We start from the raw sequence: 16,207 nt of genomic DNA, 5'->3' as shown, positions 1-16,207 counted from the left end.
AAATACAAATGCCAAAGCAATTGCAATATTACAACTCATATAGGGCACTGTGCAGCAAAAAAAATAAATCTGGCTTAGCAGAGTAACACAAATTAAAGTTCAGTAGCACTATGCCTGGCAAACAGCAGCTTATATCGAAACATGACATAGCTCAAGTAGAAAAAATAGTACACAAAAGATAACAATGCAGATAAGGCAAATGTATAATCACATCTTAATGTCTAAGTAATTAAAGTGGTGCACCACAAGAAGTTATTCTACCAAAAAGTTACCAATTACTTGAAAAGAAAATTATGAATGCAGTTACTAGTTCCTTCTTATTGTTCTCTCCATTCCAAGAGCTCCTTTTTCGATGAATGTGGATCAGAAAATAATTATTTAATAAATCTGTTGACAGAAAGTGTTCACATTAGCAAATGCATTTAATTTTATTTTATGAAACCAATGCTGCAACACAGCTGGAAAACAGATGTCAAATGAAATAAGCAATTACGCAAACCAAAGCATAAAAACATCATTCAATAGCTATGTGGCATTTCGTAAGTTAGTAGAAATTCTCTCAACTCTCTTAGAAAGACGCTTGTCATAATCAGGTGTGCAGATGTAAAAATATTTCTTGTCATTTTATTAGGCATTTCAGTAAATATCGTAAATTAAGAGCTAGTGTAATCATATGTTTTCAAGTTCGACCGTGTCGTTTTTGCGATGCTTTCTCTAAAGGAATGACAATGGCCAGGATAATGGCCTTCCCTTTCTTTTTTTTTCTTCCTGTGCTCTGAAAGGCACGCGCTAATGACTTTTTCTCCAGGCGTCTGACACAGCTGGGTGCCCGCGACGCATTACGTGCAGGTGGTCACTTAACTTTCGTACGGAAATATTTACGACAGCAATTTTCGCTAAAGTGACAGTCTCACATAAAAATACTTCACAGGTCAAGAATTAGCGTTGCAAATCTGTAGAAACAAAATCCTATGAATATAACAGTGTCCAAAAAATGTTCAGTGGCATTGTGATACATTCACACATGATTCACACATGTCATAACTCTTAAAGTACGATTCTTGGTTTCCAACATCCTTTTCATAAATCAGAGTCCCTAACCCCTACTCCTTATTCCTTACCTTATTACACATATACGTATCCATCGACACTCGTCAATATTTTGTCATTATAAATATGAAGCATAATCAAATAACTCATATAGCCTCAGCCTATTAATCGTAAACATACCTCAGCAGCATAATACACATCGTCGTCGTAAAAATAACATCATAACACCTCGGTCAAATCTCAAAATCGTCGTAGCTTCCTCCAATAATTAAAAAAATTCTCTGCTCATGTCAAAAGTGTCATCTGCCTCAAACGTACTTTAAAAATTATAATCTCATACCAAATACATCATTCAAAGCTCTCATAGTATCACAATGATTCCAAAAAAATATGAACAGTTTACAAAGTACAGACAAAATACAGTTTCATAAGTGTGAAGTTATCCAACTGTATAATTGCGTAAACATGTGTCACTGATGTAGTAAAATAAATGTTTGTCTCTCTCAGTTAAATAATCAGATAGCTGTGTAATTTGTGTGTTAGAGAAATAAGGTACCGATGTGCAAAGTTGTATAAGCAAATACCATATTAGCTAGGGTTCCTTGTGGTTGCCACACACATGGTACACAAAGTAGGCGTGTACCCCCCTGAGGATTTATGTAATTATACCCTCAGGTGTTACAGATTACAGCATGAAATGAAATATATCACGGAAAACTTTCTTTGTAATTCAAAAATCTTTAAAATTAAATGTTTTAAGTATAAAATTGATCACTGAAATGCGTGTCCTGTAGCGCTAAATGTGCATCTTGTTGTAAGATAATCTCTGTGGAAGTGTCGTAGTTATTTTCCTCCGAAAGCTAAGTTCTGCAGAAGCCAATGTACTTACCTCATGATAAAAAAAAGTGAAATGCTTTGCGTATAGATATCGTAGTTATTATGCTTATTGGCGTGATGAAGAAAGTACTGTACAGTAACGTATTGTTGTGCCACGAAAAAGCTGTCTCATTGTTGCTATACCACAAAAGTTACTACTAAAACATGTTTTTCTTTCCAGAAGAATTCAGAAAACTGTGCAGATATAAAACAGATACACCGCAAAAGTAACATTGTAAATTGTCACTCATTAGTAGCGTCGTGATAAAAATCGTGTAGCTGTCACATAAACTAACCTCTGTGTCATCTGGTATCTCTCAGAAAGCACTTTAAATACAGAACGTATTTTCAGGTAACCAAAATGTTGCATTAAAATCTCATTAGCAGTACTGGTAAATGTTCTAAGTATGAGAGCCTTATAGTCGTTACATAATCGTACAACTAACAAGCAAGAATGTACACACACAATAACACTGTGACGTCTGTTCACTATAACAATGCATTCGTCATTTCTGTTTAAATAAGTTCTCTTGGTTCTGGATTGGATATTTAACTTCAAACATTGTTGAATGTTAACAGATTCTAAGTCTGACAAAGCATATTAGTAATGTGAAGCGAAAAATTTTATGACAAAGACTAAGTTAAAAAGCAGATTATCTTTCAATAAACGGTTTTACATGTGAAATGTGGTGTAAACCTTTACTCTTCCTAGTACGCAGAGTTTCAACTTCAACGCAATTATCATGTGGTATACGTCGGATTCTGTAAGGTCCATTGTAAACTAGAAAGAATTTGTGACTCAAGTGTTTCTTCTTATGTGACAATGAATGAGCTTTAATGAGAACTTTCTGACCAATATACAACTTCTTTGCATTTGCTTTACCGTGTAGTTTTCTCCTTTTGTCTGCTGCAGATTTTATATTTTTAAGAGCCAAATCAATTATGTCTTTGTGTCGAAGTTTACGTGTATTCGGGAAAGGTACAAGCTCTCTGATTCTGTTCGGTGGTTCTTCATTCTTCAGTACAAGAGTAGGTGGTAAAGCAGTGGAGTCGTGAGGCATTTCATTCAGCACGTTTTGAAATAAGTGTAAATATCTGTCCCAATGCTGATGCTTTCTGTGACAATAAAGTCTACAAAGCTTATTGATTTCTTTCATAATCCGTTCGGAGGGGTTACAATGTGGTGAGTACAATGAAATAAAAACAGGTTTGATTTTATGGTTGCGAAGCATGCGTGACCAAACAGCAGATCTGAATTGCGGTCCGTTATCTGAAATGACTTTACTAACGTGTCCAACTTCACGTAAGAAATTTTTAACAAAGGCGTTGGATACAGACCGTCCAGTGGCTTTACGTAACGGTGTGAAAGAAACAAATTTTGAAGTAAGTTCAACAGCGACTAGAACGTACGAAAATCCATTAGATGTTCTGACAAGCGGTCCCAAGAGATCAACAGCCGCAAATTCTTTTAATTTAGCAGGAATAATAGGAAACAACGGAGCACGATGTGAGACAGTAGATGGTTTCGCCTTTTGACAAAGTTTACAAATAGACAAGACTCTTCGAATTCGCTTTTCCATATTGTTAAAATAACAAGTCGTTCGAAGAATATGATAACATTTTCGTGGGCCAAAATGTGCGTAGCTGAAATGAATGTACCAAATGAGCTTATTAACAAAATCGTCTGGAATGCAAAGTACCCATAGCTTGTCATCAACAGTGCAGCGTTTGAAGAGTATGTTGTTTCTAACCAGGTAATAATGCCGAATCTGTGTGTGTGTCTTTTCATGCCATTTGCTCTTGATGTCTTTCCAAATCGGATCTTTATCTTGTTCATGAGCAATGTCCTTTAAAGATGTGGTGATGAAGTTTTCAAAGGCGACTTTCTGAATGTAAAGAATACTGAAATTTTTCTCGAGGTTGCCTTCTGTGGTACTTTTCTCAAGCCCAGCCGGTGCGCGTGACAGTGCGTCCGCAACAATGTTCTCCTTGCCGGGAATGTAGACTATTGTGAAGCGGAATTCTTGCAGAAACAATGCCCAACGTTTTAACCTATCATGATTTAATTTTGAAGACATAAGAAATTGTAATGCACGATGATCACTGTATACTTTTACGTGCTTACCAGAAAGAAAGAAACGGAATTTGTTAAATGCCCAAACGATAGCTAAAGCTTCTAATTCAGTAACGGAATAATTTTTTTCAGATTTTGTTAGCACTCGGCTAGCAAAAGCAATGGTTTTCTGAACAGTAGTGTCATTTTCTATGGCTTCTTGAAATAAGTGGGCACCAAGACCGACTTTAGAAGAATCTGTGCTAAGGCAGAAATCTTGTGACAGATCTGGATGAGCTAGTATTGGCGCGTGAAGTAACGCTTCTTTCAAAGAATTGAATTCCAACTGTGCTTGTTCGTCCCAGTTCCAAATAGTATTTTTTCCAGTGAGAGAACAAAGTTTTGGTGTAACAAGAATTTGCATATTCAGAAAATGACGGTAAAAATTTACGAGACCTAGAAAACTGCGGACTTGTCTTTTTGTGGATGGAACTGGAATGGCTCTGATTGCTTCTAACTTTTCAGGATCCGGCTGAATCCCTTCAGAAGAAATAATATGTCCCAAAAACTTCACCTTTGTCCTACCGAATTCAGACTTTTCCAAGTTAACTGTAATTCCAGATTCTGCAAAAATACGTAACAAACTGTTGAGGATGCAATTATGTAGTTCCCATGAAGCTTCTGCTATTAGAATATCGTCCACATATAAGGTGATGTGACGTTTTAAGAACTCAGGTAATATGGAATTTAGCCCGCGAATGAATGCTGCTGAAGAAATGTTCAAACCAAAGGGAAGTTTCCGAAACTGATAACAAACGCCGAAACAAAGGAAAGCTGTGTATTTTCTACATTCTGGATGAAGTTCGATCTGATAAAAGCTGGATCTGAGATCAATGGAAGACAACACTTTTACACCATTAAAATTTTGAAGAAGTTCTTCCAACGTTTGCCGCCTGTCTGTTTCAGGAATAATGATCGTATTGATTTGTCTCGAATCTAAGACAAGCCTGATCGATCCATTTTTTTTCTCAACAACATGTAATGGATTGTTGTATGAGCTTACTGCAGGCTCAATAATGCCCTCGTCGAGCATAGATTGTATTTCTGTTCTAACACGGTCCCTATAATGTGCTGGAATTACGTATGGTCTAACACAAAATTTAGTATGCTCACGAACACGAAATTGGTATTGAAATCCCTTGATTGTTCCTGTTTTGTGAGTAAAAACTGTGGAATGTGCTTGTAAAATCTCAAAAAGGTCCTGCCTATCAGTGTCATTACAATTCTCAATTGTTTGAATTTTATTCTGAATTAACTCATTAATTTCAAATATGCCGTCGATGTCATCCCTGTCAGTACTTGCAGAGTGATTGTTAGTGTCTAGTTCCGTAGAAAATTCCGAACTGTTGTCTAACAGAACGTAAAGCCGATTAATTTCCTCATCATGGTTTGAGAGCCAATCTTCAAATTTCAAAGCTATTGACTTACCTTCTTTTTCTAAAGTTATTTCAGCATCGTGAAAGTTTAAGATTGCTTTGAATTCATTCAAAAAGTCTACTCCCAATATAATTTCCGTCGACAATAATGGAACAATAAGAAAGTTCGTAGAGAAGCTGTGGCTTTGACAAAAGAATTCTAAGTTGGTTTGTTGGCGTACATCTACACTTTTTCCAAAGATTGCACCTTGTAATTTAATCTTACGTAACGGAAGTGTGGGGCAATCGTTCGATTTGTTGCATTTGCTAAAGGCTGTTTCACTGATTACTGAAATGGGACTGCCAGAGTCAAGTACTGCCGTAAATTTTACGTCATTTACTGTAATGTGAATCACAGGATATGCAATATTGTTATGTTTTATGTCGTGTTCCTGGAGTAAGATGTCCCTAATGTCTTCCATTTTTACGTAATTACTAGCTACGGCAGCTGCGTCGTTAGTTTCATACGTGCGTTTTGTGGCTGCCTGCGGTATGAGTCATTGCCTATTGTCTCTTTGTTGGCGCGCATCGTTATTGGGATTTGGAGACCTAACTTCTACAAATTCACCGTGACGAGAGGGCCCTGCTCTGTTTGAATCCCGCCAGTTCTGATGCAGTTCAGGTCTATCGCTACGATCATATTGTCTGTCGTCATGTCGGTAGATGCCATAGTTTCTTTCTTGTCGGTCACGTGGTGGAGAATTTCTCCCTGAATCGAAACTGCGCGCTGGACCGTTGCGTCTAAAGTTATTCTGTCTCCCCTGATAATATCTATTTTGGTTCCCATATTGTCTGTTTCTCTGATTGTCTCTGTGATAGTCATTACCACGGAGAGGCGATCTTTCCCTGTAGTTATTACTACTCTGCCAACGGCTGTCATACGGGTGGTGTCTGTTTTGGTCACGATTTGTGTTGTGAGAATAGCCTTGTCGTGTAAAGTTATTACTTCTTTCATCGCGGAATTGCGACGGATGTGACCTGTAATTGCTGTGTTCCTGGTTTCGCGTTCCGCGATTGTCAGTGTCAATTTCTAATTCTTGTAAGAGTTCCTGAAATGCTTCAATGTCGTCTTTGCAACGTCCTGCCAAAATAATATGTCTCAAATGTTCGGGCAGTTTGATTAAGCAAATGCGGATGAGTTCTGAGGGGCTGTATGGGTTTGACAGGTACTGATTCTTGTGCAACATGTCTTCAAAATATTTGACAAGACTGGAAAATTCAGATTGTTCGAAATGTTTCATCATTATGATGTTATGTTTTACGCGGTCTTGTGTGGCTTGAGACCAATATGCTGAGAGGAAGGCATGGTAAAACTCTCCTTCACTGTGGCAATCGTGAATTACCGATCGCATTCTTACAGCTGGTTCATTCTCCAAGTAGCCACACATAAATTCCAATCTGTGTTCCAACGACCAGTTGGGAGGAAAACAATGAGAGAATTGATGGAGCCATGCTTGTGGATGAATGTCGTTGCCAGAATTCTTAAATGTTTTGAATTTACGTGTAGTAATGAACAGCTTATAGTCAAAATCATCATGTCGGCGAGTCGCATATCGGTCATTGTTAGGTCGTGTCGGCCGTTCCATCTCAAAATTCGGTGCACATTGCCAATTTCTTTCATAACTTCCGAAATGCCCTGTGTTATTATTTTGCGGCTTTTCCGTATTTCTAAGTCCCTCTTCCCGTGTTGGAGCGCGAGTGTCCTCTGAAATACGTAATTCTTGTACTACTTGTGCCAGCTGATCTTGCACTTCCCGGATTTCTCTTTTGTATTGTGTATTGATTTGATTCTGATTCTGTTTGAATTTCCTAATTTGTTCATACTCTTCTGTGTCAGTGAAGGCTACAGGTGTTGTGTCATTCAGATCATCATCTACCTTTGTAGATAAGTTATTTAGCTGATCCGAAAGTTCAACTACTTTCTCTGACAATGAACTAATTTCCTCCATGTGTCTTTCTACTGTGTCCTTTAAGTTTTCCTGAGTTTTTGCAAGTTGCGTAACCGAATCGGTAGATGCAACTGAGTCAATTTTAGCTTGCAAGGTCTCATGATTTTCATGAACAATAATTTGCAGTTCTTTTATGGCTGCTTCGTGATTCTGTAATGCATTTTCATGCCGCGAAAAAATAGGTTGAAAATGCTCACAAATTTGTGTTTTTACGTCGTTACAGACTTTTTGACATTTCGATTCGATTTTATGTAACTCAGTAGTTAAATCTTCACGTGTTTGTTCAAGTGTGGTGTCTAACTTTTGAAGATTTTGTTCCATTGTGTCTAACTTTTTAAGATTTTGTTCCACTGTGTCTAACTTTTTGAGATTTTGTTCCACTGTGTCTAACTTTTGAAGCTTTTGCTGTGTTTGTCCCATTTGTTGTATTAATTGTAATAACAATGCATTGGTGTCTGAAACATGTTCCTCAGTGCTTTTCGGCAGTGAATTTACACCGGAAACATTCACATTTTGACAAGCAGAAAATGTGTCTTGACTTATTTGAGAAAACGGTGAGGATCCAAAACCTGAATCTACAGTATTTGCGAGATCGTGTCGTGTCATTCCGGCTTCCTGAGGCGAGCTGTTGCCGACCGATCGATCGATAATGATTCCCTCTTCACTAATTGTTTCACTGTCCACGCCATTGTTTGACGCCCGCTCCATTTCCCTGTGCACAGTTACCAAATTACTACTTTGAACATCAGTTAATTCATAACTCGGTGGCGCTAACACACTGCTCTCATTTTCACTGTCATTTCTCAGTTTACTTTGGAGCCTAGTATTACGTTTTTCACACGCCATTATTGTCACAGTATTTCACACGACAACCCAGAAAAGCACAATTTGAAGTGCAAAAATAGGAGAACACATTAACATATCACTGAAAATAATATCTAGTTAATTGCAAGCGTAGCTGCGAAATACTTGGTGCAAATCTATATGCATGCCACAACTGTTTTACTGTACAACAATGAAAGACTGCAACTACAAAGGAGATTTTCTCTACAATTACGCGCTAGAAATAAACAAAATCTACACTAATTACACAAACTACAACAAAAGATCAGAAGATTCCAGTGAGGTATCCTCGGCTAAGGGTCGACATATGCAACGTCCCCTTTGAACAATTTATACAAGACTGTGCTTAACCTGACACACAATACTTTGTTAGCGCAACGCAATCTGACTTTCAAAATTCCCTACAAAAGAATGGCCCTGACTAACATTAAACTATACCTTTCACAAATCACTTACCTCACAAAAATCTTCGCTGCTCAAGCTACTGCAATACAGCAAGCGCCACTACTGCCAGCTAAATAAAAGATTCAAACTACTAAAGGCACTAACTACTGATAGGGATAGTTAGCAAATGAAAGATATTAATAAAGAACAAACAATGTATTTACCTTGATATCATCATGTATAAATATACCAGTTCATGACAAATTACAAATCTCCGCCATCTCTCTCCCCACATCCACCACTGCTGGCGGCTCACCTCCAACTGCGCAACGCTACGCGCTGTTCCCAGCCAGCTGCCGCTGCCCAACACTACAATGGCAGACAACAATGCAAACTAGCCACAGACTGCACACAGCACAGCCAGTGATTTTCATATTGAGCGCTACGTAACGTTGCCAATAAGAAAACATAAACAGCCTACTTACATAGAGAAAACATAAACAGCCTACTTACATCTCGAGCAGTTGTTAGATCGGTTACTGCTGCCGCAATTGCAGGTTATCAAGATTAACGTGTGTTCGAACGCGGTGTTATAGTCGGCTCACCAGCGATGGGACACAGCATCTCCGAGGTAGCGATGAAGTAGGGATTTTCCCGTACAACCATTTCATAAGCGTATCGTGTCAGGAATCCGGTAAAACATCAAATCTTGCAAATAGTTACAAATCGCCGCGGAAGGAAAAAGGCACTGCAAGAACGGCACCAACGACGACTGAAGAGAATCGTTCAACATGACAGAAGTGCAACCCTACCGCAAATTGCTGCAGATTTCAATGCTGGGTCATCAACAAGCGTCAGCGTGCGAACCATTCAACGAAATATCATCGATATGGATCTTTGAAGCCGAAAGCCCACTCGTGTACCCTTGATGACTGCACGACACAAAGCTTTACTCCTCGCCTGGGCCCGTCAACACCGACATTGGACTGTTGATGACTGGAAACGTGTTGACTGATCGGAAGAGTCATGTTTCAAATTGTATAGAGTGGATGGACGTGTACGGGTATGGAGACAACCTCGAGAGTCCATGGACCCTGTATGTCAGCAGGGAACTGTTCAAGGTGGTGGAGGGTCTGACCGGTGTGGGTCGTGTGCAGTTGGAGTGATATGGGACACTTGATACGTCTAGATAAGACTCCGACAGGTGACACGTATCTAAGCATCATGTCTGATCACCTGCATCGATTCATGTCCATTGCGCATGTCGACTGACTTGGACAATTCCAGCAGGACAATGCGACACCCCACGCGCCCAGAACAGCTACAGAGTGGCTCCAGCGACACTCTTATAAGCACTTCCGCTGACCGTCAGACTCTCGAGACATGAACATTATTGAGCATACCTGGGATGCCCTGTAACGTGCTGTTCAGAAGAGATGTGCACCTCTGGTAGTCTTGCGGATTTATGGACATCCCTACAGGATTCATGGTGTCAGTTCCCTCAATCACTATTTCAGACATCAGTGAAGCCCCTGCCACGTCGCGGTGGGGCACTTCTGCGTCTTCGCGGGGCCCCTACACGATATTAGACAGGCGTACCAGCTTCTTTGTCTCTTCAGTGTATATAGAAATCAATTTCCGCATGTATGGAAGATCATCAATTGAGAACGGCCTGACTGATTTGGTTGATTTTTTTGGCCTGTGTGTGTTCGTTATTGTGAGGACTAGGTCTGTATGAAAGAAATGTTTGGAAATCCAACGCAAAAGGCGACAAATAACAGCAATTGTCGCATGTATGAAACATAATCAGTTTATCACATCTCGACTTCGGTTTATTTTTGTGTTTGTTGTATTCATAACTGCCGGGACGAGGTTTGTACGAAAGAAAATTTTTGGAAAGTTCACCAGAAAAGCCGAAAATTAAAATTAGTTTTGAAAGATCATCACTTGAGAATGTCTCGACTGATCTTTTTTTTTATTTTTTATTTTTTATGATTGTGTATGGCAATAGTATATTTATTTTGCGTTCAGTTTGACAGTTCTGCAGTCACGTGTTTTCATAAGAAAAATCAATATGTGTTTGTGTGTGTATGTGTGTGTGTGTGTGTAGGTGTGTGTGTATGTGTGTGTGTAGGTGTGTGATATTTAAAGGGGAAACGCTATTACCGAAAACCGCGAAAAGTGCTTGACCGATTTACTACAAATTTTTACACTACACTCTAACAAACAGTTGGATGGACATAGGCTATATATTGGTAATATATTACATTTATAAAAGTATATATGTAATATAAAAAGGAGAATCGATGTTGCCAAATATTTCGAAAAGATCTTGACGGATTTACTTCAGATTTTTACGCGATACTCTACAGACAATTCAGACGGAAATAGACATTGGGAAAGGGGGGGGGGGATGAGATTATACTCAGAGAGATGGGGGGAGGAGGAAATGAACGGAGAGATGGAGGGAGGGGGGATGAGAAGATGAACAGACACAGGGGGATAAGGAATTGCAATTCCCGTACATGTTTAGCAACTGCGAAGCATTGCTGGGTTCGCAAGTAACGTATATTTGTGTATTGTAATTAAGAAAATGGTTGAAATGGCTCTGAGTACTATGCGACTTAACTTCTGAGGTCATCAGTCCCCTAGAACTTAGAACTAGTTAAACCTGACTAACCCAAGGACATCACACACATCCATGCCCGAGGCAGGATTCGAGCCTGCGACCATAGTATTGTAATAGAATGTAGCAAATTATAGTAAAGGGATCTAGTAAGAACTAACGTAAAAAATTATTACTATTATTAATTTAAAGCGTCGTATACTGCATATTTCTCAGTTTTAAAATACTAGACAGCTGTGACTCGTTCTGACGGGAGCGACAGCAGTTACACTAGTGGGTAGACGAGCAGGAAGAGAATCTGTGTCGTCCCCCCAGAAACCTGCCCTAGAGGTGCGCCCTCTTAAGCATTTACGTGTATCAGCAATATTGCATATAAGTTGCCTTGAATATTTGTCAACTAGGACAGGCCTAATCCGTAAACAGCCGTTGTTCATACAAAGAAAAACTCAGAAAGGCAGTTTCGAGACTTGGAATCCTCGTATGTCCGATCTCTTTCTCGGCAGAATTTGCTATTAACGGCAAGTATACTAACAGCTCTTCTCGGTTGCAGTTTCACAAATGTTTACCTAAAGTCGCGAAAACTGTGTCGATAGGAGACACGCCTTCGCTAGATCGCCTAGCTCTCGCTCGCACAACTGCAGGAGAAAGCGCCCCAGTCGTGACGTCACGGTGATTGCGAAACCTGTTACCGCGCCGGTGTATTCCGTAAACGACGCAGCTGTTCTGGAAGTCCTCGCGGTCGCCGCCCACGAGCGTGCACGGCGTGCCTCGAGCCGGCAAAACAAAAGAGCGCCGAAGCCCCGCGGCGGTACTGCGACTGCACTGGCCCGCCACGTCGCGGCCGCAGGGCGAACTACCGGCAGGCCGCCGCCCTCCGCCACCCGCCGGACGCTACGCCACCTGCCTTCCAGGGGCCGCGTCCGCGTCTGCAACACTCTGCTCAGCGAGTGACAACGCTCCCTCCCAATCCATTCACCTGTGTAAATATAGTTCTGTAGAGACTTTGTAGACAAAACGAGACAAGTTATAGCTCGTGCGGAAACACTTAAAGGGGGTAGGACGTCAAACGGGCCGTCTTGGGGCAGGAGAGACACCACAGGACATTTTAATTTCCACTGTCTATACTTCCACGAATTAATTAATAAAACTTTGTCAGCATGATCAGGAAGGATTCAGGATTCACAACCATAGCAGTGGAAGTTCAAAAAAATAACAAAATAAATTTTTTTTTCATGTGAAGGTTCATCATTTTTTCACTTGTATTGGCTGCGTTTCTTGCTATAGGTACACGTTTCTTCATATGTAAGAGAGATTCTTCGATGAATTTTGCACAGCATACAAACCATACTTACAGGTGTATGAAACTCTAGAAATTATTTAATTTATGAAAAAATGAATGTGCTGTTACATTTTAAACTTCGTGTTTAGAAAAAACTCAAATTTTATAATTAATTATCTTAATTTTTACCACAGTTTTTAATAGATCTGGAAAATTCTAGAGTTTCAAACACCTGTAAGTATGGTTTGTATGCTGTGCAAAATTCATCGAAGAATCTCCGTTAGTCATGAAGAAAAGTGTACCTATAGCAACAAATGCAGCCAATGGGTGAAAAAAAGGTGAACTACAAATGTAAAAAAATAAATTACTGTCTTATATTTTTGAACTTCCACCACTATAAGTGTAAATCGTGAATCCTTTCTGGTCATTCTGACAAAGTATTATGAATTTATTTTTAAAAGTATAGACTGTGGAAATTAAAAATTCCTGTGGTGTCTCTCCTGATCCAAGTCGTCCCGTTTGACGTCCTATCCCCGTTAAGGGGGTCAACAAAGTCTCTACACAACTATGGTTACACAGGTTTCCTGTAAACCGATTTCCCAATAGCGCTCGTGGTTGGTCACGTAAACACACCAGCACCGATTCCGGTAGTGCGGTCCTGTTTACCGGATTCCTGCCCCTACGTGCGAGCTCGCTCCAAGTGAATGTCATGCGGACGGTACCGCATCTGAGTCCTGGTATGGTTTCTACAATGTTCGTTCAAATGGCTCTGAGCACTACTGCTGTGGTTATCAGTCCCCTAGAACTCAGAACTACTTAAACCTAACTAACCTAAGGACACCACACACATCCATGCCCGAGGCAGGATTCGAACCTGCGACCGTAGCGGTCGCACGGTTCCGGACTGCGCGCCTAGAACCGAGAGACCACCGCGGCTGGCCGCACAATGTTCGTTAATACCGACCAAGTTACTCTGTGTAGAGTGAACAAAATTGACTATTGAACCGACCAGGAGGTTGTTGACGTACCACATTCAATAGAACAGAAATTCATTTTATCTTTATTAGTGGAAAGAGAGACTATTTTGTAAGCCCGCTCTGGTAATGCACAAAAGGCAATGACACTCACACAAAATCAGGGCTAACGACAGAACATTCGCTAATCCTGTGGCGGAACAGGAATATGTTTTGAGCAATTCAGAATTTTTTTTGTTATTCCGACTGTCCAGAAGGTTGGAGTACAATAGTACTCAACCGCTGATGAATTTTCACTTTTTTTTCCACATCAGGCATGATATAAGCGGGTGTAATAAGTTTCGTACAAATTAACGGGCACGGTAAAGATTTTTAAATCTGCCTTAAACAGCCCCCTTCTGTTTCTTCTCCTCGTGAATGACGTGCAGATCAAGTGCTGGAAAACGATAGTTTAATTTTGTGGCACTTCTTTAATCTTACTGCTTACGGTCTTGGAACAGTTTCTACATCTATACCGATTCCATAGTTATCATTACTATGAGTGGTATGTGTATGGCGAACCAGTTCCATAGTTCAAGTTTCCATCGGTAGCTGCTGCTACCGTCGTGCGGGAGATTCAAAAGTCCAAGATGGCAGATGCTCGGAAATTTAAAAACTGTCGGGAAATTTAAAAATTAAAGACCGCGCTGGTGGGAAATTTAAAAATGCAATATGCTCACATTTTCAAAATAAATTTTATTAAATCCAAGATGGCGGAATTAGACCATTTGTACTTCGCGCCCCTTCCTACCCATCTCCCCCCTGCTCTGCAAACAATCACGGTGTAGTATTAAAATGAAATGTGAAAGTGTTCATGTAAAATGAGAGACCTCTGAATTACGTATGTGAGAGCGTGCATGTGCGCGCGCGCGCGCACACACACACACACACACACACACACACACACACACACACACACTTTTTAAAAAGCGGTTCAAACGGCTCTTAGCACTGTGGGACTTAACATCTGAAGTGATCAGTCCCCTAGACATAGAACTACTTAACCCTAACTAACCTAAGGACATCACACACATCCATGCCCGAGGCCAGATCCGGACCTGCGACCGTAGCAGCAGCGCGGTTCCGGACTGAAGCGCCTAGAACCGCTCGGCCACCGCGACACACTTTTTAAAAGAGGCTTCTTAAAACAGGCAGAAAAATTTTAAAAATTGCGTATTTCTTTGTCAACAAATCTCAAAACACACACACGCAGACAACCAAGTACTTACAAAGTGCTCGCCGTGCGGGGCAGCCGCGCGGTCTGAGGCGGCTTGTAACGGTTCGCGCGGCTCCCCCCGTCTGAGGTTCGAGTCCTTCCTCGGGCGCGGGTATGTGTGTTGGCCTTAGCGTAAGTTAGTTTAAGTTAGATTAAGTAGTGTGTAAGCTTAGGGATATTGCCACAAATTTCCAAAAAAAGTGCTCAACAGCATCCGAATCCACTTCTTTGTGTCATATTCAAATGGATCTGCCCAAAAAAATCACGTAAGTGCACACACACACACACACACACACACACACACACACACACACACACACACACACAAATTATAGACTTCCAAAGGAAGCTAGTTGCACACTTAGTTGATTGTGCACGTTTGTATACAACAAGGACTATTCAAAGACTAGATTTCTACACTTTTTCACACCGCAGAAATATTCTTACTGGATGACAGGAACTGATATTTTTACATACACAGTTTGGTACTAGGTATAAACGTTAGTTCTTATCGCTGTTTCTGAAATAGACTGTCTTCATGTTGTTCATTCTCCCACAGTATATCATGCACGTGGTGCTGTTGTTGCGAAAGTTAAGCTAACGTTCGCTGACAGCTAAGGATCTTGATGTTAGACACATCTTGCAGTCCTTCAGATAAGCCAGCCCTGCCACTCCAAATATGACATTGATGAATGTTGCACTCAAGAGCTGGTGTCTTCCTCCCTTCTCAAATGCTGACATGCTTCCAGTGTGTATTGCACTTGTGCCATCAACCAGATACTTCCAGTTATGTAACATGGAAATAGAAAAATTCCTGTTGTCTTGATTTGATCTCACTGTGCTTCTTTTCTCCTCTGACAATATCCAACGAGGTATTTTCTTATCCAGCATTAGGCACAGATGGATAAGGCTCTGAAATTGAGAATAATATCTCCATTAAGTGATGGTAAGAGATCATACAAATATTGCGTTTACTGTTCTGTTACATACTGATTCATTGTATTTGTTGCAAATATTGAATTTACTGCTCTGTTATATATTTATTTATTGCACTTTTTGCGGATGACAGCAGTAAATATGAAAATTAATTCACATTAAAATAGTCACTGAATTACTTTATATAAAACAATATTTCCTTAGCTAATTTGTCGATAGAATTATGCGCTATTATAAATATTACTAACGAACCCAAAAATGCTTTGCAGCTGTCAATTATGTACAGGAATTGTATATTTCTTCTGGCAGGCTAGATGCGGCCCGCCACGAATTCTTCTCCTGTGACAGTCTCTTCAGTTCAGAGTAGAACTTGCAACCTACATCCTCAGTTATTCGCTGGATGTATTCTAATCTCTGTCTTGCTCTACATTTTTTACCCTCTATATCTCGATCTAGTACTATGAAAGTTATTCCCTAATGTCTTAGCAGGTTTCCTATCATCCTGTC

Source organism: Schistocerca piceifrons, chromosome 7, assembly GCF_021461385.2.
Source record: "Schistocerca piceifrons isolate TAMUIC-IGC-003096 chromosome 7, iqSchPice1.1, whole genome shotgun sequence".
Classification (NCBI taxonomy): domain Eukaryota; kingdom Metazoa; phylum Arthropoda; class Insecta; order Orthoptera; family Acrididae; genus Schistocerca; species Schistocerca piceifrons.
This window is presented reverse-complemented; position numbering follows the sequence as displayed.